This window comes from Ailuropoda melanoleuca, chromosome 6, assembly GCF_002007445.2.
Source record: "Ailuropoda melanoleuca isolate Jingjing chromosome 6, ASM200744v2, whole genome shotgun sequence".
Classification (NCBI taxonomy): Eukaryota; Metazoa; Chordata; class Mammalia; order Carnivora; family Ursidae; genus Ailuropoda; species Ailuropoda melanoleuca.
Window position 1 is genome coordinate 117,188,195 of NC_048223.1, and position 15,402 is coordinate 117,203,596.

At 44.7% G+C, this 15,402-nt stretch overlaps 1 long non-coding RNA gene across 7 annotated transcripts; it reads right to left on the reverse strand.

Moving 5' to 3' along the window:
* Positions 1 to 231: 231 nt before the first annotated feature.
* Positions 232 to 12,193, reverse strand: LOC105235931. Of its 7 annotated transcripts, XR_004626281.1 has the most exons (6): positions 9,594 to 12,193; positions 8,409 to 8,761; positions 7,507 to 7,658; positions 1,780 to 7,014; positions 1,603 to 1,704; positions 232 to 1,373 (listed from the first exon to the last, which is right to left on the reverse strand). It is a non-coding gene; the product is annotated as an uncharacterized LOC105235931 (long non-coding RNA). The 7 variants fall into 7 exon arrangements; XR_004626276.1 differs by having other exon boundaries at positions 232 to 7,014; positions 9,594 to 9,756; positions 11,579 to 12,193; XR_004626277.1 differs by having other exon boundaries at positions 232 to 7,014; positions 8,409 to 8,563; positions 8,711 to 8,761.
* Between the last annotated feature and the right edge of the window lie 3,209 nt (positions 12,194 to 15,402).

Sequence of the window (15,402 nt, forward strand, 5' to 3'; positions counted from 1 at the left end):
ACACAAGCAGGGGGAGTGGGAGAGGAAGAAGCAGGATCATAGCGGAGGAGCCTGATGTGGGGCCCGATCCCACAACACCGGGATCACGCCCTGAGCCGAAGGCAGACACTTAACCACTGTGCCACCCAGGCGNGGGAGAGGAAGAAGCAGGCTCATAGCGGAGGAGCCTGATGTGGGGCCCGATCCCACAACACCGGGATCACGCCCTGAGCCGAAGGCAGACGCTTAACCACTGTGCCACCCAGGCACCCCAAGGGGGCCCTATTTTCAAAATACGTGAACTACAATTTGACCTTGCCTTGATAACTCAGAGTTGGAGGTCAACCAACAGCCTTGTATTGGGTGCCTACTCCTGCTCAGGCCATGAGCTGTCTGGGAAAAAAGCAAACACCCCTGTACCCGTGGAAGTTATGTTCCAGAGATGGAGTCACACAAAAGACATAATAAATGAAAGACAGATGGCAGATAGGTGATAGGTAGCTAGATGACAGATCGATAGATAGATAGATAAATAAATAGATGATAGATAGATAGATAAATAGATAGATAGATGAGAGATGACAAATATTATGTCCAAAGGTAGTAAGTACTACAGAAAAAAATAGAGGAAAATTTCCAAGAGCTGGGATGGGACATAATTAAGGATAAGGTGCTCAGGGTGGGACTCACTGAGGTTGGGGACATTGGAGCAGAGGCCTGAAGCAGGTGAGGAATCAGGCCAGCAGAGGTCTGGGGAAGAGCATTCCAGGCAGAGGGGACAAGCAAATACAAAGCCCTTGATTCGGGAGGTCGTTATGAATATTGGTTATGCGTTACTATATTCTACAAAACAGTAAACCTCAGCGTCCTGTGAGTTCATAGGGTTTGCGCTCCTCCACTAAGCAACCTCAGACTTCAATGCACAAATGCTTCATTGTCTTACCTCCTTCCTCCAAGTCAGCCCCTCTTCTTCATCAGGACAGTTTTGCCCCCCAGAAATAGCCCTGTTCCCTTCTCATCTGTTAGCTCTGAAGTTGTGTCATTTGGGAAAACAGATGACCTAACCTGCTGGCCAGGGGTCTAAAGGAGGCTGAGGGTCTGGACCATGAGGAATCCCAACCCTTTCACACACTGTGAGTTACTTGCCTTTTACACTGTGAATCTCTTCACGTCCAGCCCATGTGGTATCCCGTTCCAATTCTTTCATACCCAGCCAGCACCTGGCACATTGGGCAGCAGGATCGGTAGATGTCTTCCAGATGCATGAGTCAACTAGGATATCTCTTTTGTCCATTCAAATGCCCGTCCCCTCCTTCATGGTTCTCATCGCTTGCAGATGCCAGATGAGTGAGGGGCAATAACATTAGAGGTGGGACACAGATTTTGCAAAGATCCTGAAGGTGGTTCAGGAGGGAGTAAATTAGGGAGAGCCTGAGCCAGATGGCCTCAAGGAGCCCTCTGCTTTGAAAATCAGTGGAGAATAGTGGTTACGAACACAGGCTCTGGAGCCTGGGTCTGTAGTCCTGGTTCTGCCACTTACACCTGGATAAATCTGGGCAGGTTCCTTAATCTCTCTGTGACTCGCTTTCCTTATCTATAAAATGGGAATAATAGCACACTTACCTCAAAAGATTGCTACGTACTGCACTTAGAAGAGTGCCTGGCTCCGTGTAGATGTTGTGTTTCCTGTTATGATCACTTGATGGGACCACACGCACCAAGGGCCTTTGGAAGAGAGGCGGGTTCCAGTGGCCACATCCATCCTCAGTGGTCTACCAGAGCCCCCTTGCTCATACGTACCGTTTCCTCCCCCTGAACACAGCATCCCAGTGCCCCTCCCACCCTCTCTCTTCCTGCTGGAAAGTGAGTGAGGCCTTCCATAAATAAAGAGGGTGGAGGAAAGTCTATCTGGCTCCATCTCTACCCACACAGAATGGTGTAACAGTGCCCAGGTGGTATTTGTCTTCTCCTCGTTTATCTGAGCCCCTACGAGAGTCAGCTGTGAGCCACATGTTAGATGATCTCCTAAGCCAGAGAGAAAAAAAAGAAAAGAAGTAATATGAAGTTAGAGAGCAAAATAGCAGTGCGCCCATTCACTGTCCTCTCCAGGTTGTTCCCTCTCTAGCCACCTCCCTGAGGGGAGTCAGGCTGGACACTCTCTGTGACGAACCCAGTTGGTTTTACCCACAAAGATTAGCCATGCAGCAGCTTTGAGACACCAAAACCTGACGGGATTCCAGGGGTGGGGGATGGCTCTAACTTTGCTGGTGACCTCGTGCAGAACCTCAATTGTGTCTCCATCAACAACTGGTGTTGCTGGCTTTGAGGGCCACAGACGCAGCCATGGGCTGTTCCTGGGACATCAGTTGCTTTCTTGTGGTTTAAGTTAACATTCTCCTGGGGTCAAATGTACAAGCAGGGCCATTCTGAGCAGGCTGACTTTTCATTTATCATGTACGGCTCGACACTCACCGAACAGAGGTGTGTGAGAGGTTCCCACCTGCCTGCACTCCCTGGTGTCAGCACATGGCTGTTCATAGGTTGACTTGGAAAGTTTATTTAAAGGGAAATGCTCATTGTATTCTTTTCCAAGGCAGTGTGAAGATGCCCTAGTAGCTTGTCGCCGTATACACACACCATCAGAAGGCATCCTGGGTTGTTCCTGTGCAGTGATGAGAGGCAAGGAGCCAGCTGTCACTGACACCATGTGCAGAGAGGGTCATCGTGCAGATCACGATCTTTCCAGCAGAGCAGGAACTTCCGGATTCTTGAGTTGCTATTCTTAGCACAGCCGCAAACACGTGACCCCTTCCACGTGTTTGGCTGGCTCCCACCTCCCTGGCTCCCTCCTATCCTTGATATTTCCTTTTCTACTCCCACAAAACAATTGCAAACCAAGTCGTAGTGGCAGAATTTAGTATGACCAAGGGGCAGGACAGCAGAGTTCTTCTGAGTGTGGCTTCCGAAGCCAGATTGCCTGAGTTCCATTCCTGCATTTTTTGCATACTGAGCGAATGACATTTTGAACATGACTTAAACTCTTAGTGCCTCAGTTTCCTCATCTATAAAATGAGGATAATAGTACCTACCTCAAGGGTTGTTGGGAAGATTCAATGAGCTAATACATGAAAAGCATGGTTCAACAGTGTCCATAACCTACCAAGTACAAGAATAAATGTTAGCAACTATTGTTTACTAGAAGAAGTCTTCCACTGGGCAAGTATCTCACGCCAAGGTGGCCTCCAATGATTCCAGTCTCCTGGCAATCATATTCTCGATAGTTCCTTCCACACCGAATAGGGCTGCCTGTTCAACCAACAGGACATAGAGGAAATGGAGGAACATGACCTCTGAGGGTAAGTCATAAAAGGCACTGTACCTCGCACCTTGTCAAATAGCCACCATCCAAAGGCTGGAGGACCACTTCCAAGGGGGCTTATTCACATGGCTGGCAAATTGGTGCTGGCGGTTTGCAGGAGGTCTCAGTCCCCTCACCCTCCCCACAGGCCTCTCCATAGGCTGCTTGAGTGTCCTCACAGTTGGCAAGTGAATCAAAGAAAGTGACCCAAGAGAGTGCATATTGTTAATACTGTTGTCTTACCTTACATTTAATTTCTTATTATTAAAAGTCCATATTTTTTGTTTTATTACAAGTATCAAGTGAAAGCTATTTAAAACTTTTTTTATTGTTTCCTTAAGTACATATTTTCCAAAATAATGGTCTTGTGAATATTTAGACTGTGTTTTCCTCTTCCTAAGCTGTAGGCCATCTGTTTTTCTCTTTCACTCAAATGCCCCATATTCTCTCTCTTTCCCCCTTTTTTCTCCTCCTCTTCTTCCTCCCCCTCCTCTTTCTTATCCAGGAATAAAGGTCTCTATTAATGTTTGCTGTTTGCTTCTTAACATAGTAGATGGACTCTCTCTGGCCCCTTCATTTAACTGTTTTTCTGCTTTCTGATAAAAACTTGCTTACAGAGCTTGTGGGAGGTTGGTATCAGCTCCACTGCTTAACAAACCACCCAAATCTCAGTGGCTTAAAATATCAAAGGTTTGTTATTGCTCACGTCTGTGCTTCTGCCAGGATTTGGCTGACTGAGGCTGGGATCAGCCACGGCTCTGCTTCAGACATCTTGGCAGCTCTCACTGCAGGACTGTTGGTTGGTTGGGGCATCTCCACTCCATGTCTGTCATCTTCCTTTGACCATCCTCCTTTGGCCTCTTATGCCTAACGTGGGCATATTTTTCTTATCGGATAGCAGATGTACCAAATGACAAGTGGAAACATGAACTTAGGATCAGAGCTGGCATGCTGTCATTTCACCTATATATCGTTAACCAAACAAGTCTCGTGGCCAAGCCCAAGTTCAAGGAACATGAAACGATATTCTACTACCCTGCATGGAGATAGAGGAAGAACTACAAAGTCACTAGGAAAGGATGAATACAGGAGGCATAAAGAATTGAGGCCAGTAATGCCCCACAGTGGTTCAAAGATGAATAAGGAGTCTCTTGACTTGAAGCCTACCTTTAAGGATTCAAGAGAAAAGACAGCAAAGGGATGGTCTGAGAGGAGGAAGGGCATCCAGAAGTAAGGTGCACAACCTGAGTGTAAAGTCCCCCAGCCTAGCTCTACCCATCTCTCTACTTGCTCAAGGCTTTCTCCAACCCGCCTGGAAACATTTAGTCTGCTGTCATCAGAGCCTCTACGGGAGTCAGCCCAACTCCAAGCTCCTGATTCTTGCTTTCTCCTTCAGTCTTGCAGGGAAAACCCACACAGCATTAAAGATTTCCAAGCTAGTCCAACCAGGCCAGTTAGACCCCTCAGTCTGCACGCGGATCACCTCTTACACAAGTGAGTGCATTTGTCAACGGTGGCTTCCTGGAAGTTTCGCTGTTTTCAGTTGCAAGTACATGCTCGCCAACTGTACGCTCAAGCAATTCCCCAATGGGCTTCATTATGACAATGAGCAGAACTTTCTGTACAGAATAAAAAATAGTTTCCCCAAATAGTTTTCCCCAATAGTTTCCCCAGCCTACATTCTGCCTTCCAAGGACTCGGTCTCCATTCCCCACTGTCCCAGAGAATGACACTTGCTGTCTGCTTGGGAGTTCTTAGAAAACCACACTTAATGCAAATGCCCTACCTGCTCAGGAAGGCATGGAAGTTTCCTGATGGAAGGATGTTAGAACTTACCTTGTCTGGGGTCGGCAAACTTTTCCATGAAGATAGTACACATTTTAGGTTGTGTGGGCCATACCGTCTCTGTGGCGATGGCTTCACTCTGCTGTTGTAGCATGAACGCAGCTACAGAGAATGTGTGAACGAATGAGCATGGCGTGCTCCGCCAAAGCTTTCTTTACAGAAGCAGTTGGCGGGTCCCATTTGGTTCACAGGCCACTCATCACTGGCTGACCTCTGTTCTAATCTAACCCCTCCTTGGGCGTAAGTGGAAACTGAGATCTTGGACTCCTTCTCCTGCCATCACTGAATCTCACCTCTAACTGTGGCAATGGTCTCTTGGTCCCGGGCTTCTCTGAGGAGCTGCCCTCAGCTGGGATGCCCCAGTGTGAGTGTGCTGGTGGTTAGCACCCATGTCTCTCTCTACTTGTTCAACATTTTAAATATCACCCTTGCTTTTTGTTTTTGTTTTTTAATATTTAAGACTTCTGCAAGACTGAAGTTCCTTGAGGTTCCCCCTTGAGGTTGGAGACCTTGCGTTACCCATCTTGTAATCCCAGTGACTTTCCAGTTCAGCCTCTGATGCGTCAGAAGAGTACAATTTAAAGGAATGAAAGAGACCCAGAAAGTAGAAGGGACTTGACCAAGGTCATATAGTCTAACAAACAGCCGTGTGGGGACCAGATCCAGGTCATGACATTGCAATCTCTCTATGTTAATACAGTGTACCTTGCCATGGGTTAACTGTAAGGCTGGCAAAGGGGTTGGAGAATCACAGGAACGCTGGTTAGGCCAGCAAACACCTACCAAAAGCCCTGCAAGTCGGAAGGCCCTCGGCGTACTGCTGCAGGCAGGGAGGGCCTACCTTCAAGGAGGTGATAGACACACAGCTGGATTGTCACTGAAGAGTCTAGTGTCTAGACCAGGTTTCTTGACTCCTTCCCAACTCTGCGCTTTCTGCATTTTCCTTAAATTGTATATATATGTGCGCATTTTTTAAAAAAGAGTGTCCATAGCTATTTTTCAGATTATTTCAAGAAGCCACGATGACCAAAACCTTACCCATAGGTAAGGTGACTTCTGATACATGTCCTAGATTTATCGTGCTGGTGTAGCTGAGGTCTGTTTTAACCCCATTGCAATAGCAACAAAATAGTGCATGAATCTTATAAGGTGCGGACTGGGGAGAAGCCCTTCCTCTTACAGTGTTTTCCAATCACTGCCACCTGACCGTGATTATATTTCATCAACGCTTGGGTGTTCAGACTCAGAATTGCAAGCCCCTAGTCCGCTTCAGTCATGAGGGCTGCAAATTGCTGCAAAGTGGTAGAGAAAGCATGAACTTGGAATCCAAACAACCTGTGGTCTGATCCTGGCTCCTTACTCCCAGCTGGTCTGTGACTTACTAAAGTTCCCCTGGTCCCCTTCTTAACATCTCAGCATCTCAGTACAGCTCTCTGTAAAATGGGAATGAAAATACCTACCTTGCAGAATTGTTGGGAACCTTAAATAAATTACATATTTTAAGTATCTAGAACAGCACAGGGTAGGTGCTTAGCCGGCATGGCATAGAGTAGGCTTTTAGCAAACATTTCTTCTCTTTCCCTATTTTGCCCCTTTGTGCTTTTTCCTATATGTGGCATCTGGAATGAACAGTTTGTAATATGTTCCCAAGGTTCTTTTCTTCTTCTTTTTTCCTTCTCTTTCCTTTCCTTTTCTTTTTTCTTTTCTTTTTTTAACTCAAGATTGATAAAAGGAAAGAGCTGGTCCGACAGCAAGTCTGTCCACATTTCTTTTCATCTCTGGCCTTTGGAGAAAGCAAGGAGAAACAACTGCAGAAAAAGTTGCAGAATCAACTACAACGGAAAGAACCGATGGTATATCAGTTACCTCTGCAGGAGGTTTGGCAATTTCAACAAGATTTCTTTGTTTTTGTTTTCCTTTTTTTAAACTAATGTGTTAAAACATATTCATTCAAAGACACAAAATTTCTGTCAAAGAGGCAATTAGCTTGGAAGATTTCTTCAACTCATTGCTCAAACCATCTTAGAAATTTCTCTTTGGAGGACGCCTGGGTGGCTCAGTCGGTTAAGCGTCTGCCTCGGATTAGGTCATGATCCCAGGGTCCTGGGATGGAGTCCTGCATCGGGCTCCCTGCTCAGCAGGGAGTCTGCTTCTCCCTCCTCCTCTACCCCTCCCCCCTGCTTGTTCTCTCTGTCTTTCTCTCTCAAATAAATAAAGTCTTTTTTTTAAAAAAAATTTTTTTTAAGAAATTTCTCATTGGAAGGTACCTTCGAAGTCAGCCCAGGAGTTAGGCATGACCATTAACAGGCATGCTTCAAACTCACCTGTGTGTAGGCTTGGATGGCATAGTAATTCCCGCAGTCTCTCAACACACATCAACAGGACACTGCCCAGGCACCTTGCCCAGAACCAGGAGCTAGAAATCCAGCTGTGAATAGCACAGAGGTGCAGTTCTGCCTGTACGAAGCTTGCGGTCCTGGGAGGAGACAGACACAGGTAAGGAATCACAGCAGAAGATGCTAAGACTTCTGATGGAGGTGGTATGGGGCTGTGTGGGTCACAGGACAAGGGTACCCCAGCAGGCCATCCAATTCAGAAGGCTTCTGGAGGGAGGGACATCTAATCCGAGTCCTGGAGGATGAAAAGGAGGTAGCAACCTCCCCTGTGATTCCTTGGGCCCTCTCGTTGAGGACAGTAAAGAGATGTTCAGCTGGTAACTGGATTATTATCTGAGCTCAGGAGAGTGAGGTCGGGATGAAGGTAGTGAGATGAGCATCAGAAGCATGTAATAGATAAATTAGGGAATGTCCCCCCTGCAAGAAGACTTTCCCAAGGGAAACTTGCACCCTGCCCCACCCCCAACCCAGATCAGATGCTGTTGCACGTCTGGAAGCCAGGCTTGCTCCCTCCAAGGTTGGTGGTCAGGCTCCCAATCCAGAAAACTGCAGCTGCCCCTGTACTGCCTGTCCACCTGGTCCCCAGGGGATCTGAGGGGGCTCTCCCACCCTCAGCCCACCAGTGTCCAGGGGGTGCCTCCCAGAGCTTTGCAACAGGGGGACAGAACAAATCTACATGGCACATGCCCCTGGCCACTCTGGAGGCCCCACAGCCTAGAAACCCAGGGAGATCCAGCGAAAGGACTGTCATGCCTATGTCATGCCTATGTCATGCTGTGCTTTCCATGGCGGCAGGGCCTTGACACTGAATCGTCTCCTGGATCACTCACCAGCAAACACAGCGATGGTGGAGTTACAAATAGTTCAAGAGGCCGGAGTGGAGGAAGTGCATTCTCTGACTATAGTAACAGGCACGCAGCAGATCCAGATCTGACCATGTTCTAGAAGCCCTTTCCATCCTGAGATCCTTTTCTTGCTCCTCGACCTGAAACATGGTGTGAAGAGCTTTGGTCTTGGGGGTGGGAAGTGAGGGAGCAGTGGCGGTGCAGAGGGTTCTGGACCACTCCTGGCCTTCGGAGACTGAAGTATTAACCTCCACCAGCTGCTCTACCAGGAAGGAGGATGCCCACACCGGCATGGAGACAATCAAAGGCCAGTGGTGTCTCTTTCCTATGGGTGAATCCTAAGAGACAGAGAACCAAAATGAGGGCATATGAAAAAAAAAACTGACCTGGCATGGAAAGGACAGGGAATGCTTTGCTGGACCATTTCTAGAAAATATACAGGAAATCTAATAAATACATATTTTAAAAATCTGTCTATAACCAAAATAGAACTCTTACTGCAGTTTATTTTTTAACAAGAGTTGCTGGAGTTCTGCTGTTGACCCTACTTTTGGAATCTTGCTTTTTTTCAAGTTAGACATCAGCCCATCGGGATCCCCCACCAGGCACGGGGCTGGGGCAGGGGAGAGACACAAAGTCCTTTGGAGTGAACACCCTGATGGGGAAATCCTTAATTCCAGGTCAGTCCTTGACAGAGGATCCCAGCTTCACTTTTGCATTCCATTTTGGCCTTCTCGAAGGTGACCCCTGTGTCTATAGGAATGACCCCTCTGCTGTTTGACTAAAGCTAGTTCTCCAAAAGGAGGAATCTGGCCATCTCTGACCCCACAGCCCACCAAGTGCAGCTGTGGCTCACCTGGGGGTTTGGACCCACCTTCAAAGTCTATGTAATGAGAACAAGGGTCACAGGCTCTGGACCTCAGGGGAGAAATGTCACCAGAGGCACTGCAAACAGCACCCAGGAGAGAAAGCTGTTTGGGCCCGTCTCCCTCCACCAAGCACTCTATCTCTGAAACTTCAAACAAGTATTTTTTCTGGAGTATCCAGGTGCATCCATTAGAAATCCAGCTACATGGTCTCAAACACATGAGGATTCCCTTACCTCATGTGTCAAGAGGTCCAGAAGGAAATCACTGGTATAACTACACAAGGAATTCATCAAGGACCCACCTCCTCTGTCTTCCTGCTCTCAGGTCCCATGGGCCGCAGACCTGCCATTGCTGTCACAAGATGGTCGTGGCCCTTCCTGCATTTGGTCCAGGATAGAGGAGGAGATGAAGGGCTAAAGGCCACATGCCTTTTCCACAGGACGTTTGTTTCCCAACATTTTACTCTGAAATGTTTAACATATGGTGAAGTTGAAAGTATATTACAGGAGGCATTTGCTTATCCAACGCCTAGACTCTATCCTTAACCTCTCCCCGTACTTGCCTTATTATGTAGCTAGCCAGCTAGCCAGCTCTCTGTCCACCCATCAATTCACAGTGTTGATTTTTGAGGCATTTCAAAGTAAATTGCAGACATTGGTACACTTCCTCCCAAATATTTCATGAGGTTTTGCCTTGCCCATTCATTGGCCAGAAATGTATCAAATGGCCACATTGCTGCAAGGCAGGCTGGGAGATTATCTATTTTAAGTTGTCTCTGCATCCTGAATAAAATTAGGATTACATAAGTAAGAAAGACATGGCAGCGGACTTTGGATAGGCAGCCAGCAACCTCTGCACGTAAGGAACAGCTCTTTATAAAGTTTGGCCTCCCTGGAATCTTTACCACTCTTGCCTGAAAATGTGCCCAGACCAAGCGCTGATGTGGAAGGTCACGATGGGGAGCTTTTGGGGCAGAGCCTATAACGATTCGATGGCCTAACCTCTGGCACATTTAGTAGCTACCCCTTTGGGGACACATACGGACTGAGGAACTGCCCCTTTCTCCCTTTGCCAGCTGCTGGCATGGTTCTCGATCTCACTGTCTCAAAAAGTTCACTGGAAGGCCATGAGGTCCACATCTGTGAATATTTACATCATCAAGTCACATGTGTCCAATGGCCATGCTTCCAGAAACGCAGCCACTCAAAATGTAGGATAAACTAGAGTAGAAGCATGTATTTCTACTTTCTGAAAATACATGGCGAGGGAAGAGTAGGTCCTGTGGTGAGCATTGGGACTTGCATTCTGGTCTCAGTTCTGCAGCTAACCAGCAGGCCATCACCAATTCACTTCTTCCTGAGCCTTCTCTCCTTTGCTTGGGACATCATGTACATGAGCTGACAAACAGCTGTCACAGATTGTGCCTGGGATGATTTTATTGCAACCACATGATCTCTATCTTTAAGAATTTGATGTCTATGCAGTTGAACAAAACCTATTTCTTTACCCTGCAGGCCATACATTGGTAATTATGAGTAACATAAGGCAGTAACTAGGCACAGCACTGTAAGAAATGACAGCCTAATGGGGAAAGGAAATAAAAGTACAAAAGTATCACCGTATGGGCTCATTTAGTAAAGAGGTAAAAACTCTACACACAGCTGCCCCGTGGACATCCCCAATTCACAACGCAAATCTATAAATGATGATTATAGTGATTACCCTGACCCATGACAATGTCTCAGTTATGTTCAGCTAAATCTAGTTAAGAAGGTAGAGGCATTTGTAACTCGTTGTGGAACTATTTCCATAAAATACTTAATATTTTCAACGCTAACTGCACTTAAGTTACCTGGATAATTCGCCTGCATATTTAGTTTCACTTCCCAGCGATGTGGGATAAACTACCTTCTGCTATGTCCCATGCACAGGTTACAAACGCACTCACCTGTTGACTCAACAGGTAGGGTGCCACCTCTGTGGGAAGAACCGTGAGTTCATGAGAAGTCCGAAAGGGTGGTGGAAAATTAAAGGGGGGGAGAGAGCGCCAATTTGAATTCCAAGGGAGCAACAGCCCTTCTTCCACACCTGACATGGCTGCAGATGAACAGCGATGGGGAGGACCCTCCTGGAGGCATAAGGGGAATGTCCAAGAGTCCAGGAGTGTGGAAGGTATTCAGGGGGCAGTAGGGTTTGGTGTAGCCAGAGGAAAAGTGCCAAGGGGTGGGTTATGAGTGATATGGAAAGATATTTGGATGTTATTGGCAATAAAGAGTTTTGACTTACCTATAGACTCTGAGATGTCACTAAAGTTGTGATATCATCAGTACTGTGCCTTTGGAAGAACGTTCTGGGAGCAATATGTAGGCTGTATGGGCACAGAGAAGACTAGACACAGTGACTCAGTAAGAGGTTGAAATAGTTCAGTGAAAAACTCACGGAAGAGTCCATGCAAAGGTTCAAGACATGGGCATGAATTTTCGTAGCAGCTTTTATCACAATTGCCCCAAATTGGAAACGACCAAATGTCCTTAGGCAGAAGAACGGATAATGTAAATGTATATCACAACGGAATACTATATAAAGGAATGAACTACTGCTAAAGGCAACTACAAGTATGAATGTCAAAATCATTATGCTGAATGAAAGAAGCCAGAACCCCCCCAAAATATAGGATTCCATTTATATAAAATTATAGAAAATGCAAACTAATCTATAGTAGAAGCAGCAAATCAGTGGTTCCCTGGGATGCTAGAGGGGGGTTTGGATGGCAAACGGGGCACAAGAAATATTTTGGGGGAGATGGAAATGTTTTATATCTTAGTGTGGTAGAGATTTTGTAGGTATATGCTTCTGTTAAAACTAATGAATTACACATTTTTCTTCTTTTTGAAATTTAATTTTTTAGAGTGAGAGTGTAAGCAGCATGGTGGGGGAAAGGGAGAGGGAGAGAGAAAGAATCTTAAGCAGGCTCCACACCCAGTGCAGAGCCCAACATGGGGCTCAATCTCATGACCCTGCGATCATGACCTGAGGCAAAATCAAGAGTCCAGTGCTTAAACCAACTGAGCCACCTGGGCACCCCAAATTACACATTTTAAATAGGTGCAGCTTACTGCACATATATCACACTGCAGTAAAGTCGATTTTAAAAACTAAGAAGGACTTCTAGGGATGCCTGGGTGGCTCAGTCAGTTAAGTGTCTGCCTTCAGCTCAGGTTATGATCTCAAGATCCTGGGACTGACCCCATCTCAGGCTCCCTGCTCAGCAGGGACTCTGCTTCTCCCTCTCCCTCTCACTCTGTGCACTCCCTCTCCCCTCTCTCAAATAAATAAATGTTTTAAAAACCTTAAAAATTAAGAAGGACTCCTGGCCAAAGATGCTGGATGGAACTTATCTACTTTCATCCTTTTGAACAAATAATAGTAAAATCACTTTTTTAAAAGGCATATATATACAAGGGCAGTAACATGGAAAAGGAGTCATTAGCAACAAAATTAATAGAAACTGGAAAGGAAGGATTAAAACTGAGATGACTGAATCCTAAGGGGCCAGTGGGAAAAGCCAAGAGCAACTCACTGCACAAAGTATAAGGAATTACAATGGCCCCAGTTACCTCTGCTTGTGAAGGTGAAGGGCGGTTGGGTAAATGAGGACTGATTGAAAATCTGTTTATAGGCATTCAGCTTTTACATTGATAGCCTTCTCCACCCTCTCTCTGGAGAAACAGAATGCCTTGGCACTGAGACATACCAGGCATGGTTGAAGGAGGGAAAAACATAGTCAAACCAGGGCGCTAAGAGGTTGTAAACATGCTGGGAGTTGAAATCCCTGCCCATTTTCTCATTTAGGTCCCAGAAAATTTGTAGCCTAGCCTTCAACCTCCAAGGAGAGAATAGAATCTTTGGAAAATGTGACCAGTCTGAAAGGAAAGACCTAAAATAGTGTCATCAAGGCACAGCCCAGTGAAGCCATCCTACCATAGAAAAAGCTACAGTGGCTGAGCTCCCATCATGCTCTCAGCGCTTTAAGTAAGCATCTCATCCCTCCACTCAGAAACAGAACTAGACAACCAAGGATGACAATGCAAAGCATAGGAAATAAAACAAATAAACATAAAGTAAATTGGTGGCAACAGACATACGCCATTAGAAACAAGCCTCTGAGAAAGAAAATTTGCAGCCATGAAACAAGAACAGATTAGTATAAAAAGGGAAAATTCTGAGGATTATAAAAAGAGCTCTAAGAATTTAAAATATAGCAGAAATGAACCCCTCAACTGAAAATTTGGAAGATGAAATTGAAAATATTACCTGAAAAAAAATAGATTAAAAAAAAAAAACCCCACAAGGGATTCTAGAAAGATAGATGAATTCTTGTAAGAAAAAAGGGGGGGGGTGGAAATCAATAAAATAGTTCAAGAATGTTTCCTATAATTGACTAATATTAGTTTGTATATTAAAAGGGCCCACTAAGAGCCCAGGACAATAAATGAAAAAAGACCTTGCAAGAGCACATCAACACGAGCTTTCAGAACATAGGAGACAGAAGAGATTATAAGCTTCCAGAGAGAATAAAATAAGAAAGAAGAAAGAAAGAAAGAAAAAGAAAGAAAGAAAGAGAAGAAGAAAGAAAGAAAGAAAGAGAAAGAAAAAAACCCCACAAGGGATTCTAGAAAGATAGATGAATTCTTGTAAGAAAAAAGGGGGGGGGTGGAAATCAATAAAATAGTTCAAGAATGTTTCCTATAATTGACTAATATTAGTTTGTATATTAAAAGGGCCCACTAAGAGCCCAGGACAATAAATGAAAAAAGACCTTGCAAGAGCACATCAACACGAGCTTTCAGAACATAGGAGACAGAAGAGATTATAAGCTTCCAGAGAGAATAAAATAAGAAAGAAGAAAGAAAGAAAGAAAAAGAAAGAAAGAAAGAGAAGAAGAAAGAAAGAAAGAAAGAGAAAGAAAGAGAGAGAGAAAGAAAGAAAGAGAAGAAAGAAAGAAAAAAGAAAGAAAGAAAGAAAGAAAAAGAAAGAAAGAAAGAAAGAAAGAAAGAAAGAAAGAAAGAAAGAAAGAAAGAGAAAGAAAGAAAGAAAAAGAAAGGGAAAAACGGGTCACACGNAAAGAAAGAAGAAAGAAAGAAAGAAAGAAAAAGAAAGAAAGAAAGAAAGAAAGAAAGAAAGAAAGAAAGAAAAAAAGGGAAAAACGGGTCACACACACAAAAATCATGAATCGTGACATCTTGAGATTTCTCAACAGCAATACTGGAAGATAGAAAATAATAGAACAAAACCTTCAAAATTCAGAAGGAATATTAATTCCAACCTAGAATTCCAAATTCAGCCTATTTATCAATTACAGGGTAGAATGAGGCGTTTTCAATTAGGCCAGCTCTCAATAAATTGTATCTCCTCTGCCCTCTTTCTCAAGAATGTCTGGAAAATGTGTTCCACCACAACAAGAGATTAAGAAAGAAGATGTGGGGTACAGGTAATAAGAGCTCAATGTAGGAGGAAGGAAAAAGGAAATTGCTAGAATGATGATGTAGGGAGATCCCAAAATGATACCTTTGGTCTGCAATTAATAGTTGTTTTCCTATTAGGAGCTTATAGCCCAAGTTGCTTATAGCCCAAGTTGCATCTCATGCAGTAAAAGATTTAAACACACACACACACACACACACACACACACACACACACACACCACAAAAAAAAAAAAATCCTAACCATAAGGCAGAGTTTTCAAACATTTTTTTGTGTGAAAGAATTACCCAAGGGCTCATTAAAAATGCAAATTCTGTTGCCCCCATTCTAAGAGATTCTGTTTGAGGTCTGGAATGGGACCCCAGGGAAAATGCATTTTGACCAGTTATCTCAGGTGATTCCATACAGGTGACTCAGGGACCACATCTGCAAAACATTAGTCTAAACAAGAGTACTAATAGCTGAGTAAATGTAAGCTCGGCTGTCATATTTATGGCCTGCCAGCATTTACTCTTTTTTTCAAATTGAGATATAGCTCACATAAGTAAAAAGCACCACTTAAAAGTGTATAGTTCAGTGGATTTTAGTAAATTCCCAGAGTTGTATGACCATCACCACTACGTAAT